The following is a 10,035-nucleotide window of genomic DNA, read 5'->3' as shown; positions in this document are numbered from 1 at the left end:
AGGCGGAGAGGTGCGATGTAGGGTGGCGGATGTTAGAACATCCCACCCAATGTCTTGTCCTGAGTAGGCTACACTCCCTCGGTCATCCACCTCAGGACGAGACAGTTGTACCTAGAGCTGATTGCACTGAAAGTCACTACCATACATAGCAGGTCCCCATCCCCCAATGTGATTTGGTACAGTAAGTGGCTTTAATGCTGTGCATGGACACTCAGGAATACTATCACTATATAACCACATGCCTGTGTCCCTACTGATCAAAAATTGGTGATCGACATTTACATAATCAATTTGCATTATAGGAGCTACTCATTTTATTACCATTATGGACATCACTTGTTAGTATGTAGCAAATAGTATACTTTATGTACCCTAGGGTGCCATGGCATACAGTTTGGAAACCAATGCATTAATGGATGGTTATATTACAACACTAATTGTGACCCACATTATTTGGTGTTTGACCAAAGCACCAAAGTATCAGATTTGGCTGCAAATTGGGTCCCAATTCCAAACTAATTCTGATGCTCAATGCTTGGGTTGAATAGTAAACTTTGAAACTTGTCCTTGAAACAATGAAAACAATTTACTCATCAGTGTATTTTGCTAAAGGCAAGAGTCAACCTTCATTGTGTTCCCCTTGTTTAGTAAACACCCTCCACCCACGTATTGGTCTAATTTGACATTTTCTACAACTGAATACATTAATAATAACATAGATATTGAAACCACAGCTCTGCTTCAGATGCACTTCATATAATAAACTGTATTATTTTAGTCTGCAGGTCCTACTAATCACATTTGAAATAAATGGTAATTTCTTTTGTTTTCATATTTCAGCATACAATAATGCAATCGACTTGCACACCTGCACCACAGACAACTTTTGTGAAATACTCCACAGATTACACTACCAGGTTTCATCATGGCAGCATTACATGACATCCTTGACTGTAGGACCCACGTGCACTGAAGACTGGTGGAGGTGGATGGATCCAAATGCTTCCCTAAGGCAGGAGTGTGTTATTTACTGCTGTCATGAATCGTCTTATCTGTATCAAGTGCCACAAACTAAAAGTTTTTGGAGCATGATACAGAGGACAATATCAAAATGATATTGTGCCCAGAAATTAAGCTGTTGGGGAAACTTGGAACAGTGGTGCACTATTATGTGGTCAGGAGTGGATGGAGTTAAAATCCCGGTCCACGACACCCATAGAGGGAGAATAAAATAGTGTGCCGAGCTTAGCGAGGCACCTGGCTCGCAAAGGGAATGGGGGGAGGTGAACCACGCCCACCCCCCCCCCCCCTTGTCGGGATTTCAGCGGTTGGGATTCCGGCGTCAGTATTTCGATCGCCGGGATTCTGACCGCCGGGATTTAGTACTGAATCTGAATACTTCTTGCATTGACCCATTCATACATAGCTAAGCTACTTTTATTTGAAAAAGAAAAAACATACAGAAACTCTCTTTTCCAATTTTTTATCACACAAATAACATTTAATAGATTTGCGTCTACGAGCAATGAATTAGTGAAGAGTGGGGTGGTATACAAGGTTTCTAATATTGGTGGCATAATTCCTTTTGAGTCCCTAGTTTCCATGCCCCTTTTAATACATGCTAGAATTCTGTTGGCCTTTTTTGTTGCTGTGTGACATTGAGCACTACACCCGGTCCAGCGGCACCTGTCGTTGGATAGAGCCCCAACTCCAATAGTATTGGTCAGGATGTTACCATGGCTGGAACGGTATCCGGACAGAGATGGAGCCAAATTTTTGCAGTCCGGATTTTCAGAAGGTTTCCAATTACCTGTTTCCGCTCCAATTAATACGGGAACTAGGGGAAACTTACGCTCCGCCATGGAATATCCTGACATAATATCGCAAAAAGTTGAGGCCGAGGTAAAACTAGGTCGCATGGCAGGCCCATTTTCAACACCACCAGTCGAGGGACTAATTTTGTCCCCTATTGGGGTGGTTCCCAAGAAGGTTAAAGGGAAGTTCAGGCTGATTCAACATCTTTCTTGTCCTAGAGGGTCGTCTGTCAATGACGCCATCGATGACGATTTGTGCACTATTATTTTTTATTTGAGGACGCTGTAGACATTATTCGAAAGATTGGTCCTGGTGCCCTCATGTGCAAATTGGATGTTGAATCAGCTTTTAGACTATTACCTTTAAATAAGAACGCATTTCGATACATGGGATTTAAATTGAATGGGGGTTTTTACATAGATAAATGTTTGCCCATGGGTTGCTCTATTTCATGTGCTTATTTTGAGCGCTTTAGCACATTTTTGCAGTGGTGCCTACAGGAAGTGACGGGAGCTGACAGCATTACTCATTATTTGGATGACTTTCTTCTAGTGGGTCCTCCAAGTTCTGACCTGTGCTTTAAGTTACTAGAAACAGCGCTTGATTTATTTAGGGATTTCGGGGTTCCCGTGGCAGAGGAAAAAACCGAGGGACCTACTACGAATTTGGTGTACCTTGGAATTGAAATTGATTCCGAGCTGGGTCTGTGTAAACTTCCTCTGGATAAGGTACGCCGCCTACATGACGAAATACTTTATGCCATCGCGGCTGCTAAGTTAACACTTAGACAGGCCCAATCTCTATTGGGCCTGTTTAATTTCGCATGTAGAGTTATACCCATGGGCAAAATATTTTGTAGAAAACTTCAGCGAGCGACCGTCGGGATTCGCAAACCCCACCATTTTCTACGTCTATCCTCAGAAATGAAGAGGGATTTGAAAGTGTGGGAAATGTTTCTGGATAATTTTAACGGCATATGCATATGGCAAGCTCCAGCCGTTGCAAATGCGGAGTTGGAATTATATACAGATGCTGCAGGATCTTCCGGATTCGGCGCATTCTATGCGGGACGTTGGTGCGCGGATGCCTGGCCCGAGTCTTGGGCACGAGACGGCATGACTAGGAATATGCTATTATTGGAAATATTTCCAATAATGGTCGCCTTAGAGCTTTGGGGCGCAGAATTGGGTAACAGGGAGGTTGTCTTTTGGTGTGATAACCTAGGGGTAGTACAATCCATTACGCACCTAAAGTCAACCTCTCTCCCAGTTTTGCGTATTTTGGCACGGATAGTGATGATGTGCTTGGCGAACAACATTACGTTGCGAGCCAAGCACGTCCCAGGCGTGCTTAACGAAGTAGCGGATGCATTGTCCCGTTTCGAATGGGTAAGATTCAGGCAACTTGTGCCTTTAGCCCAGAAGCATGGTGAACAGTGTCCATCTTTTTTATGGCAGGTGCCTCTGGAGGGGTAGAGGAGCTGGCCCTGCGGTCGTTAGCGCCGGCGACTTTCAGAGCTGATCTGGCCTCATGGGAGCGCTGGAGCGAGTTCATGCTTGAACAGGGTGGCACAGGTAAGAGCTCTAAGCTTCTTATTATTGCCTATGTATGGAGCCTGTACTTGGAGGGTAAGTCCAGAAGTTTTGTGGGACGCTCTCTGGCAGGCATATCATTCTTTTTGCGTCTTGGTGGGAGGAGAGACATCACTAAGTCTTTCATCCTTTCCAGGATGCTAAAGGGATGGGCCAGAACCAGGCCGGTTTTGCCCGACAGGCGGCGGCCTATTGATGCCGGCCTGTTGCATCGAATCTCGAGATCTCTAAGAGTAATTTGCTCAAACGATTACGAGGTTCGACTTTTCAGGCTGGCCTTTGTCATGGCTTTCCATGGGGCGTTCAGAGTAGGCGAACTGGTGTCCGCAACCAGGGCATCTCCCTCGCCTATGCTGTTCGGCCATGTCGACGTGCACCACGACGGTTTGTGGTTCAAGATACAGCGCTCAAAGACCGATGTAGCGGGCAGGGGTCAGTGGGTCCATTTGGGTCGGAGTGGCGACCGTCGGATCTGTCCGGTGGCGGCGGCTCTGGCTTACATGGAGTTGCGGCCCCAATTGCCCGGGGCCTGGCTGATGCACATCGACGGGTCCCCCCTTACTGCATCAGGGTCTTTCTCCAGCCGACTTTGGGACACACTCTTTCCGTATCGGCGCCGCTTCGGCAGCCGCTGCGGCGGGTTGGTCTCAGGTCGACATACGAGCACTCGGAAGATGGCGGTCTGGTGCATTTAAGCGATACATCAGGCCGACATAGTCCAGTGAGCCCATTTGAGGAGTAGCCGCTCGCCCAAACGCGCTTTAGTGTTTGGGGGGCCTTGAGGAATTTTTTGTGTTACCGCCAGTCTTAAATTAGGCTCTAGCCAACTGGTGGAAGATTTGTGTTTTTTGCCTCAAGTCAAATTGGGTGACCCACCCCCCCCCCCACCCCACAAGACACAACAAGTAGGGATTATAAATAAATTAAGTGGGTCAAAATATCAATTAGTCCTAAATAGATCACCCAAATCACAGTCCTATTAGTTATCAACAATTTAATATAGAACTCCAAAATCACCTTTAAGGGAATTTCCCGGGCCCGTTAAATTTTTCCAGATGTTTGCCTTTATTTCAATCTTTCTAACAGTATCTATCATTTCGAATTACAGGTCAACGCTTGGACACCAATATGATTTGGATGGTGGGGCATTCATTTATTTATTGGTTGTCCTTGTCCCAGGTAACCATGGATACGGAACGTTTCCCTGAGACGCGATTTATCCGTTGGCTGGGGCGTAGAGGTATGAGGTGGTCCGCGTTGAGGGGTCTTTTGGATGAGTCGGTTAGGTCGTTTGGTTACCCACTTTTTGTCATCATTCACTTGGGGGGCAACGACCTCACGCATAATTCCGGTCTCAATATACGATTTGAGATTAGGAATTTATTGCTGGATCTGATCAGAGAATGGCGATTTTGCCGTTTCTTTTGGTCAGAGATTATACCTAGGAGGGTTTGGAGAGATGCACTCAATCCGGGTGCCATCGATTTGGTACGGAGGCGGATCAATTCGGTAGTCGGCAGGGCTATAGTAACGGAGGGCGGAGTGGTCGTCAGGCACGAGGCCATATCCTTTAGAAACGAGACCCTGTATAGACCGGATGGGGTGCATCTCTCTATAGTCGGCATGGATTTGTTTTTTCAGAATTTGATAGACGCCTTGAGAAGTTTAGAGGGTTAGTTGAGGGAGTTTTTTGTCACTAGGTTGGTGGCGGGTCAGTTCAGGTTGAACTGTTGTGGCGGAAAGAACGGTAGTTTAAATTAGAGCCGTATTTTCATTTAGCTGGTGGTTGATGTCGAGATGTGGGCATCACCGATCCAGGTGGGCCCACATTTGGACCTTAACAATCTTTACTTCGGATAGGGTAAATTGTTGCGGGTATTTGTAGGTTAGGGCAGGTGGCCCAATTTTTTCTGACTCGGGCAGAGTGGTGAGCTCTGCCTTAGTGATATGCGAGGTCAGGGGCAGAGGCAGAAGGTCAACCCCCTGACCTTAAGGGCAAGTGGCCCCTTTGAAAAGTCCGCTTCGAAATTGTGCCGTTGTCTTGGACGCTGGCAGGTGGCCGGTCCTAGGCAATTAAGGGCAGGAGGCCCTTAGATCCGGAGTTTTATTATTTTTATTACTTTGTTATTTTCCAGCAATGTTATTTATCTTGCATGCCGTTCTTTGCCCGCCACCTTAGTTAGAGCAGGGACATAAATTTTAGTTAGATTCAAATAGGCCGCCCCTGCTCAAAATAAATAAGCCGTCCCCTTTAAGCCCAATTCAGTTGTACGCGTCTTTATTTATTAGATAAGTGGTGTGAGTGTGGATGAATGCCTATGTCTGTGTGGAGTTTAAGACTGTAGAAGCCAGCTTGTCTGGCTGAAAACAGCATAAACTCACCTGGCTATCGGCAGGAATCCTTAGCTCACACACTGGATCTGGGCCCGGGGGTTCGGCTTGTCTTGATTGACGGGTTGGCTGATTTGAATGACGGTCCAGGATAGGCTGTTTGAGGTTAGAGGTGGAGATTGATGGGGTGATGATCCTGCTTCCAGAAGATTCTGCCTCTTGCTTCAGGAACCGTTGCCCTCCCTCCCGCCCCAATTCGTTAGTTGAGAATTCACTTAAGAAGTCGTTCGCATTATCTGTTTAGTTGTTGTCGGCTTATTTTGTTTTGGCGGAAAGAACGGTAGTTTAAATTAGAGCCGTATTTTCATTTAGCTGGTGGTTGATGTCGAGATGTGGGCATCACTGATCCAGGTGGGCCCACATTTGGACCTTAACAATCTTTACTTCGGATAGGGTAAATTGTTGCGGATATTTGTAGGTTAGGGCAGGTGGCCCAATTTTTTCTGACTCGGGCAGAGTGGTGAGCTCTGCCTTAGTGATATGCGAGGTCAGGGGCAGAGGCAGAAGGTCAACCCCCTGACCTTAAGGGCAAGTGGCCCCTTTGAAAAGTCTGCTTCGAAATTGTGCCGTTGTCTTGGACGCTGGCAGGTGGCCGGTCCTAGGCAATTAAGGGCAGGAGGCCCTTAGATCCGGAGTTTTATTATTTTTATTACTTTGTTATTTTCCAGCAATGTTATTTATCTTGCATGCCGTTCTTTGCCCGCCACCTTAGTTAGAGCAGGGACATAAATTTTAGTTAGATTCAAATAGGCCGCCCCTGCTCAAAATAAATAAGCCGTCCCCTTTAAGCCCAATTCAGTTGTACGCGTCTTTATTTATTAGATAAGTGGTGTGAGTGTGGATGAATGCCTATGTCTGTGTGGAGTTTAATGTTACACTGCAGGGGTTCTCAAACCCGGTCCTCAGTACCCCACACAGTTAATGTTTTCCAGTTCACCCAGCAGGTGCACAGGTGCATTCATTACTCAGTGACACATTTTAAAAGATCCACAGGTGGAGCTAATTATTTCACTTGTCATTCTGGCCCTTATTCTGATCGATGCGTACATTCCCGAATTCTTACGGAGCGGTCCGCATGCCACGCTGTGCGGACATCGTCCGTACAAACGCCCACCGAGCCTCCGCATTCGGACGGACTCACTCTTTAAGAACAGGGCGTGTTTACGGACGACATATAAACCTTGCGTGTGCGGTGGACACGCACAGATTCTGCACGGTCTTACAGCGTAAGCACGGTCTTACCGTGTCAGAAGGGACGGTAACGTGGCCGTACGCACCGATGCGGTGTATTTACGCACAATTCCACACTATTTATCTGAACACAGAAATCAATCACATGACCCACTTATGCAATTAGGCCACCTCATTAAAAAGTGTTTGTTTTCTATTGGAATCAATTTAATCCTAATACATACTGAATCACATTACTACTACATTCATTACACACATTAACCCTTACATCATGTGAACATAACATACATCTATATACAGTATGTACATTTTGCTAATTTAAAAGAGTATAAACAAGTTACACATATACTGTTCCATGTAAACAAAACACACAGACAACTTCGAACTGTAATAAACTATTTATTAAATTAACAAATTTTTAATGAAAAAAATAATAATAATTATAAAGCTACATCGAGCAGCTGGTCCAACTCGGCCATGACCAGCCGCATGTGCTCCCTTATTCTTAAGAGGGCCCCACGTAGACCCTCTTCTGCTTGGGCTGGCTCATCTGTGGACATATTAAAAAGGGTCAAATTACTAATGATATTCATGCATACATTTAACATAGTCATACCTAAATTTTAAAAATGCAAGGTGACAGGTGTGTGTGTGTATATATATATATATATATATATATATAGACACATATATAACTATATATATGACACATACATGCATACATCCTAGATGGAAAGCCTGTTTTTTTCCCTCTACCCTTTACTCTGTAGAACACCTCACAGTCATAGTGCTCCTTCTGAATCCAAACCCACCCATGACTAAGCTCTGAGAAGCATGTCATGAGCTGCACCAATCCCAACTCATCAAAAAGCGCTCAGTGTCTGTTATATGATGGAGCGTGGCATGGGACTTAGTCAACTCTCAGGAATGCACAGTACATTTGTGCAATCAAGCATGGCTTGCCTGCTGATGGTCTGCTCCATAAATCATTGTCATAATGCCAGTTAGGTGAAGCTGCAGCACTAACCCACTCCCATGCACAAAATCATTACTAAGACCAAATCAACACACAATTATGGTGCCAACAATACATGCAGACCGCAGGGGGGGTTTAGCTAGAGGAGGGCCCAGGGGCAGCGACCACTTGTTACTCCATTCTAAGCCATGCTCTCCATACTCAATTTATGCCATACTTATTCTAGTTTAGAAAGATCAATCACCAGTAAACTCTACTCACCTATATGAGGCTACAGATTGTATGCTTGCAGCAGGGACATGTAACCCTTACATGAGCAAGTCATCCCTTTCTTCCAGGATACAGATTAACTACACAGGTTCAGTGGCACTTAAAATCGACCTGAAAGCCATCCTCACAACCTGTGTCATTAATATGTGTCCAGGATGAAAGGGATGGTTTGGCCACCCTATCTAACCCCAAAGTGTGTCTGTTGCTACCCAGTTTGGGTTTGACTTTATAGTATTTTCAAACACAATTGAATCACCAGTGCTACATAGCAAATAGTAGATGACAAAAGGAATAATGATTCTTTATGTATACATACCACTTTCGGCCGCCTGCTCCACCTCACAGGCCTCCTCATCCTCCTCCTCTTCCTGGCCCTCCTCGGCTGCCACCACCTCCTCCTCAGCTGCCACCACCTCCTCCTCGGCTGCCACCACCTCCTCCTCTTCTAGTGGCACCACCTCCTCCTCCACTTGCTCCCCTTCCTCTGCCACTAGCTCCTCGGCCATCCCATCAGTGCCCTCCTCCTGGGCCTGGGCCGCCTCTGCCTCCTCCCGGGCCTGTCTTGCTCGATCCCGTGCTGTGTTTGAGAAAAAAAATGCCAATTAGGGGTCATTTGGACAGATGTATTAAGCCTTAACAAGCAATAAATCCAAAGGTTATAAGTAGAGATAAATGTACAGCCAATCAGCTCCTTACTGGCTTTTATAAAACACAGCCTGTAACATGGCAGTTATGATGTGACATTTGGGCCATTGTAAGCATCACAAACAATAATCCTACACAATTACATATTTTATCACCATTACAGGGTGTCAAACAGGAAGTAGCACACATATAGTGTATGCCATGTTTAACTCATGATCAGGCTGGTTACCTTATTGGCTTAAATAAGGTCATGTAAGGAATCATGTACAAATGGCCATTTAATGTGTAAACACTCACATCGCGCAATCCTGGCCCTGATTTGCTGGAGCAAATCCGGCTGCCGACGCCTCAGGTCTGACCATCGCCGCTCCAGCTGAGCGATGGTCCTCCGCACCTGTGTGCGTGCGTATATGCGGCGGCGGGGCCACCGCATAAGCATTCCGCTTCTGGCGGTTAGTAATAAATGGGCCCGCCCGCCCGAGCCTGGTCTCCATAACGGAGACCAGTGTCCTCAGCTCCGCTGGCGAGAATGGGGCTGCTCTCCCATAGCCCGCCATCTTAGCAATGGCACAATTCAAGCAATCATGTCCTGTCATTGGTTGATCAGAGTGATATTTGGTATTAACTTTATTGTTCATTTTGACAGTAACAGCGTGTATGCGCCACAACAGACGGCTAACCCATTGCATCGCAAACCCACACTTGCTGTACCTTTGCATAGTTGAGCAGACCATGCCATTACTTACTATCTCCTAAACAGACAGTGTAAAATAAGTTGGGAACCCATTATATATAATCTATTACATTCACCAAACATGGGTTAAAGCAACAGGTGAAATAGTCTGCATCACTAGCCAGTTACACCTAACTCTACAAGGTACTAAACAGCTTTATTATAGTGAAAGCTATACAGCAGAAACATAGCAAATAGTGCCAGACCTTTTCCCAATATTAGGCCATGGTGCCATGTGTACACTTACCTTCTACTGGGCCACACTAGAGATGTGGAATGAAAAGTAGCTAGCATCAAGGCTGAATTTGGAGACCTTTCACATGTGATTTGGATGCTAGCACTGATTACTATTGCCTAAGTGGTGGACTGGATTTACATATGGAATGGTTAGTGTCATTTGTACTACATACCAAACAAGTGCT

At 45.6% G+C, this 10,035-nt stretch overlaps 1 long non-coding RNA gene across 1 annotated transcript; it reads right to left on the bottom strand.

The window, feature by feature from the left end:
• Positions 1-7,429: 7,429 nt before the first annotated feature.
• LOC146005730 (uncharacterized) lies at positions 7,430-8,741 on the bottom strand. The gene is made up of 2 exons (XR_014444052.1): positions 8,552-8,741; positions 7,430-7,539 (listed from the first exon to the last, which is right to left on the bottom strand). It is a non-coding gene; the product is annotated as an uncharacterized LOC146005730 (long non-coding RNA).
• Positions 8,742-10,035: the final 1,294 nt, after the last annotated feature.

The sequence above is a fragment of the Crinia signifera genome, chromosome 5, assembly GCF_055691185.1.
Source record: "Crinia signifera chromosome 5, ASM5569118v1, whole genome shotgun sequence".
NCBI classification, from domain to species: domain Eukaryota; kingdom Metazoa; phylum Chordata; class Amphibia; order Anura; family Myobatrachidae; genus Crinia; species Crinia signifera.
This window is presented reverse-complemented; position numbering and strand designations above follow the sequence as displayed.